The sequence below is a fragment of the Microtus pennsylvanicus genome, chromosome 19 (assembly GCF_037038515.1).
Source record: "Microtus pennsylvanicus isolate mMicPen1 chromosome 19, mMicPen1.hap1, whole genome shotgun sequence".
NCBI lineage: Eukaryota > Metazoa > Chordata > Mammalia > Rodentia > Cricetidae > Microtus > Microtus pennsylvanicus.
The window spans coordinates 18764099-18776681 of NC_134597.1; positions in this window are offsets into that span (position 1 = coordinate 18764099).

A 12583-nucleotide genomic window follows, 5' to 3' on the forward strand; every position below is an offset into this window, starting at 1 on the left:
CCTCTTCAAGAGCGGTAAGTGCTCTTCAGCGCTGAGCTATCTCACCAGCCATTTGAAGAATGGCAGATTCTTCGTATGGTAGCTTGAAAATCTGAAGACGAAAGCAGATTATGAGGAATTTTCTGGCCTTGTTGTCCCTTCCTTTTGCTTGCATACATTTGGACTCCCCCGGTATACACTTAATCAGCCACCTATTGAAGATGAGAAGTCACTGTGTTTAACTCAAAGACAAATACACATATATGTTTTTCATATCTATCTAAGATACAATTCCAAGGAAAAGGAACAAAAGGATCCTCTGTTAGCCCAGTGCTAATAAGGGATAGCAAATGACTTTAGTAAAGGAAACATCTTGTAACAGGGAGGTCATGTAAGCAACCTGTAGGACAATTATCCTTAATGCGAGTCACCTGAGTAGCAGCAGCCTGTCATTGAGGATACCATTCTTTCCATTCATTGTTAAAAAAAAACCAAAGCAAAGCAAAAAACAAAAACAAAAACAAAACCCAACCCTTTTATTTGGACCCTTTTTACTTAGGCACAAGCCTTTCCATTAGCCACTTGCTTCTTTCCGTTGCTATTCCACACCACTCATTCTTTCCGATCAGAAAGAATGTGCACTTCAGCTCACAAACACAATGCTATAATTATACCCTTGGATGCATAGCAAATTTGTGGTGTATTTATTTTTTACATGAAAAACATTCTTTACCATGTCTTTGGAAGTTCTCTTCAAATACAGACTCCTGCCTTTGGCCCAGGAGAATTTTCTTTATTATTTTGTCAGGTGATTTCTGCCTTCTCACTGTCTCTGTTCACTTACTACATTTCCATTGGTTTGATTTTTGACTCTTCTATATCCGTTCTGTGTGGCTTTTTCTCTGGTATTCTAAGACTTTATGCAGCTTTTGCTTTGTATTGTTGACTTTTTTTTTTAGTGCTTTCTCTATAATACCATTTTAGTTACTCAACAGTTTCCAAGAGCTCTTTGGGAGGAAACATGTCATTTCTTTTTTCTCACGGTAGTTTTGTTTTGGTATCCGACTTAACAGCACCTTAAATCTCTTCAAAATATGAGATCTTTGTTATTGCTCGACTGCTTTCTGACACAAGTTCTTCTTATGCTGTCCAGGCTGGCCTTGAACTCAGGATCCTTCTGCCTCCTGAGTATGGACTTGACACCTCATTCTGTTTAGTAAGTGTTGCTACTGTTACATATTTCCTTTCCCCATTCTCTAGCATGAGCTGTTCCCTTCCTTAATTTCTTCACTTTCACGCTGTTAGTATTGTGTGTCTGGTAGTCCTTGGCCATTCTGCCTGTGAAGGGCTTGAATGGTTGAGAAAGCTATCACAGGGAATTTCACTGCTGTGCGTGAGTTATTTGCTCAATAGGAATCTTGGGCTACACGGGAGAAGGACTCTGATGGGAGCTGGGGCCATGTAGAGGCGCGGCATTGCTTCTGGTGCTCGTGAGTGGAAAACACGCAGGTTGGTAGAAACTCCCATAATTATCATGGGGGAAGAGTGCAATTCCCCAAGAGCTGAGCAACCTCTCCTGCTTTCTGTGCTTCCAACGGAGACCACTGTTCTGCATTTAAACTATGCTTTTGTATTTGGTCCAATCCACCAGTGTAGTCCTATAGAGGAAGAGGTGTTTAAGTATTCTGAGGTCAGATATCTAACCCACTTGCCACTCCACAACCTTTGGGAATGGGAAGGTAGTTTGCTGACTCTGGTATCTGTAAACAATATTCCAACTGATCCCTCGGATCCACTTCCGTGGCTTCTGTTTGCAATCATGGGGTTCTTTTGTAGGGAAAGGAACAACTGAGGCACAATAGTACTGTTTTCCCATGGACCTTGTGTGTTGTTGTTTCAGTTTTCGCATTTCCTTATCCGAGTTCATCTGTTTTCAGAGTGTGAGTCATACTAACTCTTCTTGTTTTCAGCTTTGTATCTATTTTGTCTAATGACATGTGCAGAGAATAACACATTAAATAAGGCGTGCTTAACTCTGTCTTTATCTGAGTGGTTCACTGTCCTGAGACACTAGGTCTTGTTTGTTCATAAAGTTTCTCAGGATGATACTTGATGTTCCACTAAGACACATTCTGTTATCGAGGCCAGCATATTAGTGTCTGCTTGTTAAAATAACACACAGTACATGAAGTCTTCAACCCCCTTGTATTCTTCAGTCTGGAAATCTTACCTATACAGCCTTCTTTACTGTTTCCCACTGACATCCCAACCGGTTTTCCTTCTTTCTCCTTAAGTCAGTGAATTCAAACTGGATATTTTAAGAAGGCAATGGTCATTTATACTAGGATATAGTTGTAAAGGGAGCCTGACTTTGATTATAAAGAGATTTAATGCAAGCCTCCTCTTAGCTTGGAGGACTGAGTCAGCCTGTAATGACAGGCTTCCGGACCAGAGGGACATCCTTGCCACTCGGCCTCTGCTCGGCACCAGGTGAATAAAGCACCAGCAGGCAGACCAAAGCGAAGGTAAACTATACTTTCCGTTCTGTCTGAAAAAATTTAAAGATTGTTGTTTTGAAATGTCTTCTTACAACAGCTAGAAGAAAACTAATCCTCATTGACTTGAATAATTCCAATTTCTTTTGTAGCCTAACTTCATGGTTCAAATGAAGTGTCTTCTGAAATATGAGCTGCTTTAGGGAATCTGGTATTTTAAAATGTGTTTATCACTGATGGTTTTCAATCAAATTTAGTAATTTTATTCATTATATATTTATATTTGAGAATATTCTTATTGTTATGCTCAGTCAAGCTTGGCTTATTCCTCTTTTATAATGGTAGTTTCTCTGAAAAGCAAGTTTTTGTAGTATATGTATCATGACCTAATACTTTACTTTCGGTTTCTTAAATTGTGTTCCACAAAGCAGGCTAATAAAAAGCTGTGATACAGCTTTATTATAGAGCTACACACTTTAATTTTTCGTAAATCAATAGTAGTAAAGAGTTCCTCATGTTAACAATTTCCATTATAGTAACAGTATATTTATTTAATAGAACACTTTTTATAATCTTAAACAATGTTCTCTAATTCATTCAATAGTTATGATATCTGCCATGATGATTAATACTGGAGGTTTGCTATTTACAACAAAAGTCACAGTTCTTAGGATATGTGCAACATTGCAAAGAATTCAGAAAATAGATGTTTCTATCATAAAAATAAGTTTAAGTTTTAGTCAAATACTCAGAAAGTGATTGGATAGTTAGAAATGATCATCAACATGCATTTTGTGAAACAGAAACCTCTTACTGATTAGGGAGAGGGTAAACATAAGCATGCTCACATGTACGTAGTTTCTAGAAAAGAGAGGTTCTAGAAAAGTACAAAATGGCACAAGAAAGATAAATCTTAACTCAATAAATATGTTGGAGAAGTAAAAGTCTAAAGTCAAGAAATTTTGTCAGAATGGAGCCAACTCTATCTGGATAATGACTATGTATGTCAAACAGGATGTGAAAATTTGAGAAATTATTAGCTGAATAGAATAGCTTAGGCAATGAAACATGTTGTTTCTTACTCCTTCATTCCCAGATGAAGAAGTAATCTATAGGTTTTCTTTATCCCCAACAAATCGCTTACAAGCAGAACAGAACAGAAACCTTGTGAGACAAAGTGTCATCCAATATGTGCACGTGTTCATCTGAATAATACATTTATTTTCTACTTTACATGTTTGCATAAAATATTCCTTCCGTATGTGTTTCTCTCTGGAGCAGGGGACTCTCCTGTGCCAATCACGTAGAATTAGAGCGAAACCGGGTTTTCCTGTTTGTTTCATGGCTTATTCACTCCTCCAGAGGCTGGGCTGCTTATGAAAAAGAGCAGCTGTCACTTGGGATACTTGCTGACAATCATGGTGCTCTTGCTACACTAGCCAGGCCGCTCTAAGTATAGCGTTTATTACAACCCGACCTGCCAGCTGGAATTCACCTGATGGAAGCACACACTGTCTTTGAAATCTCCTTCTTAAGTAACTGTTGAACAGTCATAGGTAAGGAATTAAACATCTGTTTCACGGATAAAGTTCAGAAAACAACAACAAACAAACAATCAAAAAGCAAGCCATACAACAATAATGTGCAGAGACTCTAGACTCATCCTTCATGACTTCTTTTTCGGAGACTCATGATATGTAAGGTTTTCTTAGCAATAATCCTGAGTATCTGATTCTTTCTTAGGGGAGCACTTTAACAAATTCAGTACTTAAAAATGTAAAGTCCTATTCATGCATCTACCTTCATCTATAATTACTTGTTTGTTGAAGTCTTGTCTCCGCAGCTTAGTATATTTCTTGAGAGTTTTCTTTAAACATGTAACAGAATTTAAGATGCTATTCATTTCTAATGAGAACCATCTCTGGCTGTCTTTTTCACAGAAAAAAAAAAGCACCGTAAGTACTAAGGACTGTTCTAATGCCACAACGGAATCAAAAGAATGATCCTATGTTACCACTTACGTATGTTTGAAAACAGCAACCCCAAACGACAGCAAAAGAAGCAATATTTCTTTGGTAGAACATGTCGGATGTGTCAAGAACTGGCTGCTGTTCCAGGCTGGAAGTCCTTCTGCCTTTGCATAGGTATTTCCAAAACACCTACTGTATGCAATCTTAGTGCAACTCAGAATTTATGATTTCTACATTTCTCTATCTTTCTGCTGTGTTAGATAATCCTACAACATTACCAGTGAAAATTATAATTTAAATTTATGTGTTTCCAAGTTGCAAGGTTTGTAACTTTCCTAAATGCAATTAGCCATCTTGGGGAAATAAAATGGTTGTTAAAAATTAAAACCCATTTGTTTGAAAGGGTATTTCCTTTGCATTTATGATTAACTTATGTTTCTGCAACTAATATAAAAACTCACTTTTTTTTACTAATGTAGAAATATGAAACAGTTTCTGTGTGTCAGTGTCAGAGATCAGGTTATCTAATGATCTTTTAAAGTATACAGAAATAAATGCCTAGTTAATTAATGATTTGTTATTTTGTCAGAGTTTAATTCACCTGGTTATAAGACAGCACAAAATATTTGCTACTACAACTTGGCACATTCAGCCGCAGCATCAGGGCTTCTTATTAACCCAGCAAGGATGCCAAAGGTGTAAGCCCAGGACCTCAGACGGAAATGAAACACCCATGTAACCCATTACTCAAGATACAAACCTTAAAAATGAAGAAAAACACATACATTCTTTCACTTGCTTTTTGTTTACCTGCCAAAATCTTCTCAGATTGTGTCGTGTTAATGAACTTAATAACTTACAGTCAACTGGACTGAAGGCTGATGGAGATATTTCAGGTAAAAACTGGTTATAAAGTCAAAGGACAGGGCAAGGTCAGGCATGCAACTATTAAATATGGGAGGTCAGAACACAGCTGTGAAATGCCCACAAACTATCTAACTCACTGAAATGACTGTACGGGATAAGAAAGCTGTCAACCAGAGAGTGAGCCACAGGAGTTCAGAGGGGCACAGAACAAGCAAGGACTGCTGCTAGTCATGCTTGAGAACCAGAGTTTAAATTCTAGTCCACAAATGCAATGTTTACGATCTCAGATTTCAGGTCAGAGGCAGAAAATAGATTTATTATTATCAGCACCATGTCTGGACATATAGATGGCATCAATATTTTTTAATTGTGACTGTTACCAAGAAACAGAATTGTGATATTCCAATGAAGATTAAAACAGTAAAAAAAAGCTAAATTGTAAGATAATTTTTTTATCTTATTACCTAGATAATATATTATCTAGGTAATAAGATAAAAAAATATATATATATATATTGGTGATAGCAATATATATATATATATATATATATATATATATATATATATATATTGGTGATAGCAATGAACTTGAAAATACAAACTTTGAATCTCTTTGGTAAATTCTACATATAGGCTTAAGATTGTTTTCATTTTGTGCTATCAACCCACCAGGGATGGTGGATCCAACTCAGTGAAAGCACTTGGATCTAAGAGGGCATTTATGAAAGGAAAGTGTGTCAACAGAAAAGCAAGAACGGCACTAAATTCATTGGGGAATAACGAAGAAGGTCAGAAAACAAACGTCATTTAAAGGGGTAATTGAATGAAATATAGTAGGGCTGGGGGGTAGTGGTGCACACTTTCAGTCTTGGCACTCGGGAAGCAGAGGCAAATGAATCTCTGTTGAGTTCGAGACCAGCTTGGTCTACACGGTGAATTCCAAGCCAGTCCGGGGAAACATAGTGAGACCCTGCCTCCAATATTTATACATATTGAAGTGAGGATAAAAATCAAGAAAAATCATCTGAAGTTGCCATGTTGATAACCTAATTTTCTGATTTATTTAAAATTAAAGGATAAATCACCAAAGCTATTACGAAGCCACAAAATGGGAAAGAGCTTCAAAAGCATCTTTTCATATCAAAATCTTCCAAATAATTATGTCTGCTAAAAAGTGTTTGGACATATTTATAATGAGAGGAGGCTATTTTACTAGCTGTAATAAATAATACACTGATATGCACTGTATGACATGGTACGTACAGATCCTAATTAAATTCCTCAACACTGTCGTCAATGTTCTTTGCTTAATACTTATTAACCCTTAACCTACTTCTGGCTTTTCTTTACCATGTGTTGTCAATCTATCTATATTTAGCTACTAATACTTGTATGTCTAAATAGAGTCTTTAATCGAAAGCATTTTGCTCCAATTAAAATGAAGTCTTTCTTATGTTCTGAAAGGGACTTTTTTCTTTTTCTTTTTTGAGGGTGTTGGTGGGGGTCAGGTTGGAAAAAAGCTAACACATTGTAAAAGATCCGTAATAATTAACTAATAAAGTCTAACTTGAGGTCTGACCTTGTTCAGGGTCCTTGCTTATTATAGCCTTGTGATCAGAATTATTTTGTAAACTGTATTTTCTTTTTTTTTTGTTTTTTTAAAGACAGGGTTTCTCTGTGGTTTTTGGAGCCTGTCCTGGAACTAGCTCTTGTAGACCAGGCTGGTCTCGAACTCACAGAGATCCGTCTGCCTCTGCCTCCCGAGTGCTGGGATTAAAGGCGTGCGCCACCACCACCCGGCTAAACTGTATTTTCAAAACACAAAGTTATATGGGTTGTTTTCATTAAGTAAGGGTTCTTAAAAGCAACCAAATCAATATAAGCAAGGTCTCAACATACCCCCCCCCCCACAAAGAAACCTCATCTTGTCCACTAATCCTATTCAGCTACACTGTGCTCCCTGGAGACAAGTGGTACAGCCATTTTCAGAGACCTTATCCAGAGATATGCCTCACTACACCAATTATACATATGTAAGAAAATGCATGCGTATGTGCGTGTTTATAATATGTATCTACTCTTGGAAATAGACAGATGGAAATAGTCTTAATTTCTTGTTTTTTTTTTAAATTTGAAAATTATGTACCGATAAGTGTAAAATTATATTTCAAGGAATATTTTAATATCTGTATAATGTTCATAGTAATCTGTGGAGGCAACCCTATTCTTTGTAACAGATCCTTTAGGTAGAAGGGGAAGACCTGGCTTTCATAGCCTTCCTGTTGATGATGGATAGTATTTTCAACCTTGGGATTTACAAGTGATGGCACAATGAGTAAGTCCAAGGTTTGTGCATTTGTAGTTTGTGCCTCTTTCCCATGGACTGTGCTCTTCCTTCAAGGAAATCAGGCTGGAGCCCATCTATTTTTTTTTCACTTGGCTCTTTTTTTTTAATTTTATTTTTTACCTTGCTAAAGTGTATTTGATCAGAGATGAACATCACCAAACATGCAAATCCTAGTTCCCAAGCCATGTCTGTCAGAACTGAGGCAGAATTTGTAGATGAACCATACTTGCTACAGAATGATATGGCTTAGTCACCCAGTCAACCTGGTATGTTGACTTCAGACATAGAAGCTGGACAATACAGAGAAAAGTAGATGGTCTAAAATTTTTTTTGCAGACTTGAAGCCTGAGATTAAGTCTTTGTTCCAGACCTTAGTTTCTCTCTGGCTATCCTTCCAAATACTCCAGGTTTCTTAGTGATAACTTAGGCCATATTATGGGAAAGGCAAGTATTTTAAAATGTAATTATGGATGCTGAAAATATTTGAATGATGTTTCATAGACCATTAGATTATTTTTGTGTTTGAACACTTTAACTGGACACCTGACGAGTTACATCAACCTAATGTTATTTTAAGGAGTTTAGTTAAGAACAGGTTGGCAGAGAGAACATTTTAATAAAAATTTGGTCCTAAGACTTTATATGCCTTCCCAAGAAAGATGCTGATATTGGCTGCAAGAAAAGTCAAGTCCTAACAGAAAAGTGGTGCTTTTTTTGTAGACAAAAACTAAGCATATACTTTCATACAAACTCAATTATATTCTCTCTTAGTCTGCACTTCTGAAAACAGAAAACAGTTCTGTTTCAGAAAGAAATGCAACTACTCACACTGAAGAATAGTGAAGTTTCTGCTTACTAGTGCCAGTGGGATTTTCCTGAGGGGATTCATAGAAATACCTCGTTGATTCCAAACAGAGAACACCAATAGACCAAAGATAGGTTCCCACCCAATCCCAGATTTGATCAACCTATGAGTTTGTTGGGGATGCTCATGAGAACACAGGTAAGGGGCTGCTTTCTGGAACGTGAGTGACTCCTGGTCAGCAAAGTTTCGCGCTCCACCCCGCCTCGGGTGACACAGGAAAGCGTCACCATGGAGGTTAAGTCTCCATGTGATGGGTAATTGCTCACAAAAACTGTATAACCAGTTCCTCTGCAACCTGCATGTGTCATCACCATGGAAATGTCACCTCCCCAGCAGCTATTTGCCAATTACAGAGCCTAAGGAGGGGCCTTGTGCATCTTATGAGTGTCTTGTGAATTTTCTGAGCCTTGTGATTATCTACCCTCCTGTTAGGGGAGGTTTCCATCCAGAGGAAACAGCATGTGACAGGTGGACATTAAAATAGTTATTTTTATATATTTACAAAGTTAGGCTTTATTTTTTAGAAGAATAGAAAGGGAAGCAGTCTTATAGAACCCAGATAGCACTATAGTTCTAAGATTTGTTCAGAAGAAGGCATACCTGTGTTTTGCGGTCACTACCTGAAAAAGAGTAATAGAAAGTTCAGAAATACTTATAAGCTATGGGCTTTCAAGAGACACAGTAATAACAACACAATTGTTGCTAAATTTTTTAATTAAAAAATTATGGGGAAAAGTCCATTGAGAAACCCATATGTACAATAGTATCTATATATCTATATCTCTGTATACACACACACACACACACACATATATTTCTTACTATTATTTTTTCTGGTAGACATAAACCCAGCTCCTTGAGCAATAATATTTAAAGGAGAAGGAATTCAACAGGAAAAATGATGGCTTTAATGGGTTGCTGCTCCAACAAGCCGTTACCAGAGAGCAAGCTAGTAGTTACTAGTGCTGAATTGTGGCTACGGCTTTGAGATCACTGTCTCTACTCTGCCCTTTGTTTGATAAATATTTATGTATTTTATAATGATTAATAAAATATCAGAGTGAGGTGAACTTTCTTTGATGGTTTGGAAGTAAAATCACATCTGTTGGATTCGCAAGAGACTAGGAACTCTAGGATAACTCTGTAAACCTTGATAGGTTTCACTTGACATCTTAAAAAGGTATTTAAAACAAATCCCAATATTATGGAAAAGAAGGATTCTGAGTTAGGGTGTTAGATTTTTCCGTAATGCGTTAACGCTGAGTCGAGAGTATATGCTTTCAAGTGTTTCCAGGTAGTAGCTCTAACATTATTGAGCTACAAAATCATCCTTGGTGCATGAGTGGAAAAAGACACATTCGGAGCTGCAGTCAAGATTAAGACAAACTCTAACGCCAGCCCTTAGGAGGTGATGACAGGAGGATCGCAAGGTCAAGGCCAGCCTGGGCATACAGAAAGATCTAGTCCCCCAAACAAAAACTAAGACAAAACTCAAACCAACCAAGAAAAAAATCAACAAGAGTTAGGGATGCAGCTCAGGATAGAGCACTGTTTTCCAAGCACATAAGAACCAAAGAACAAAACATTCAGGTGTATGTTTAATGTGATTGTTAAAACTCCCTGAGGTTGTTACTCATTACTCTTTGAAACAACCCACTGGCAGGTCACCACAGCAGCTTCTTTATAGTCACCCTGGTTCTTACAGAACTCCCCTTCTGGAATGCATGCTAAATGCCTCTGCGTTTGCCTACGTGCCAGAGCTTCAAAGATCCCACGGCCACATTTGTATTTAATCCAGGGCCTTATCGCTCATGCCAGACATGAAGTGTTCAAACCCTCAGGAGTCCTCGGCAAAAGGATGTCAGAGAGAACCACCTATAGGACTTCTGCCTTGCTTGGGTGACTTGGGAGCGAGTCTAAGAATGGGGGGCTGGTAGAAGAAGGCTGGAGGTTATCAGAAGGCAGAGGGAGTCGGTGCGTGGGTAAAGAAGGGTGATCACGTATGAGGCCATGGGTTCCATCCCTGGAACTGCAAACAAGCAAATAAACAGAAAACCACAGGAGAGGAACCATTCTTGCTGTCATTTGTCCTCAGTGGCAGGCATGTTTAATATTCGTGCATCACACACCCTACTCCCATGCTCGAACAAGACTGCCTTCACTCTCGTTTTTATTGCGGCTTGACAATGAACTTATTTAACTTTGCTATGCTGTGAAATTGCCCACATCTATTGGTAAGCTCCCCAGCCTCAATTCTTTTCACTATCGAGTTATTTGTTTTAGTTTTTAAATATAATTTATCATGACAGTTCTGGTGAGAGGAACAGAGGAGAGTGGCTTCTTCGGAGATCCCAGTCTGAACGTGGCAGCTCCATCTCCATCCAAGGGACACCTTCTTCATTATCTGGAAGAGTGAACCAGAGGTAAGATCCTGGATTAGCAGTGGTTCCTAGAAACACATCTCAGCTTTTTTTTTTGTCTTTGTTGTGTTCATCTTTCAGTGGGCAAGATGAGAACTGTGTAGCCAAAGTCACGGTAAGAAACTTTCTTGGGTGTGTCTTTCCTCTATGAGGTGCAGATATCTGGGAAGAAACCTACCTCCTTTTTCTTTTATTTAGAGGCCTCCAAAATGTCTTCACAGATGGTTCTCCTATATGTTCCCAAGTAAACCTAGCTTGTAAGCAGAGAGAAATAGATAACAAACTTTAGGGATGAGCCAAGATTAAACTCCTCACCCATCCACTCAGTTGATTCACTATGTTGCCAGCTCTTCCTTAGTTCCACCAATCAGAGATGATCTTAAAGGATTAGGACCTCCAGAAGAGGACTAGAGGAGGATGCCAGAAAGCAAAGGCAGCTTGTTATGAGATGCTTAGGATTAGGTGTGGAACCAAGCAGTGATCTGTGCGTTGACTGGTCCGAATACAGTAGGGTTCAGATGCAGGGGCCACAGTTGCATAGATGTGGTGAGGGAAAGGGGCCCGAGGAAAGCTGAAGCCAAAGTCAGTTGTTTAATAGTAGGCAGAGTACTTTTATTCATCTTTGGGCTGTGGAGGAGTAGATATTTATCCATTGAATAAAAATATTTAATTCTAAAAAGTGACTTTTGGATGTATCAGTTTACTTAGAACTTCTTAAATGTCTTTTAATGGGTTTGATAAGTTACTTAGAATTTCTGTTTGCTTTCATATGATAGGCCTGAGAAATACGATGAGGGTTGGTTGGTGCCCTCTGGTGGCTAAAATGGTAATTTCATAGAATGACTTGTATTTCAGTCTCTATCACAGTCTCTGGTTTGAAATCAAACTTCCCATATATGAAGAGAAAACTTCTTCAGCCCAAGAACAATGTTGGCACCAAACAGCAGAGGCATAGAAATTAGATGGCCCCCAAACTCAGTTACTTCTGTTTCTGGACAATGAAAACTGTGTGTGTGTGTGTGTGTGTGTGTGTGTGTGTGTGTGTGTGTGTGTGTGTGTGTACGTGTGTGAATGTGCACATGAATGTGTATATGTGTGCTGTGTGTGCATGCGTGGGGTGTGTGTATGTGTGTGTGTGTGTGTACACACGAATGTGTCAATATCAGAGCTCAATGCTCAGTGTCTTCCTTTATCCCTCTCCATCTTAGTTTTAAAGATAAGTGTCTTTCATTTTTATTTATTTAAACATTTTTTTCCCAAATTCCTATTCCCTCCCCTCCTTTCACTCCCCTCCCTCTCCCTTCACAGACCCTCCCACCCCACCCCCTCCAAGCCTAAGAGAGGGCCATGCACCCTACCTTGTGGAAAGTCCCAGGCCCTCTCTACTACATCTAGGCTGAGCAAAATTTACATCCATAGGAAATAGGATCCCAAAAAGCAGGTACATGAAGTAGAGACACATGCCAGTGTCACCATCAGTTGCCCCTCAGTCGGCCCCAACTGTCGACCCTTTTCAAAGGGGCTTGGTTGTTCTCATACCCGTTCACTCCAAGTCCAGTTGGAGTTGGTGAGCTACCATTAGCTCAAGCAAACTGTCTCAGTGGACGATTCCCCTCATGGTCTTGAATTCCTTGCTCATA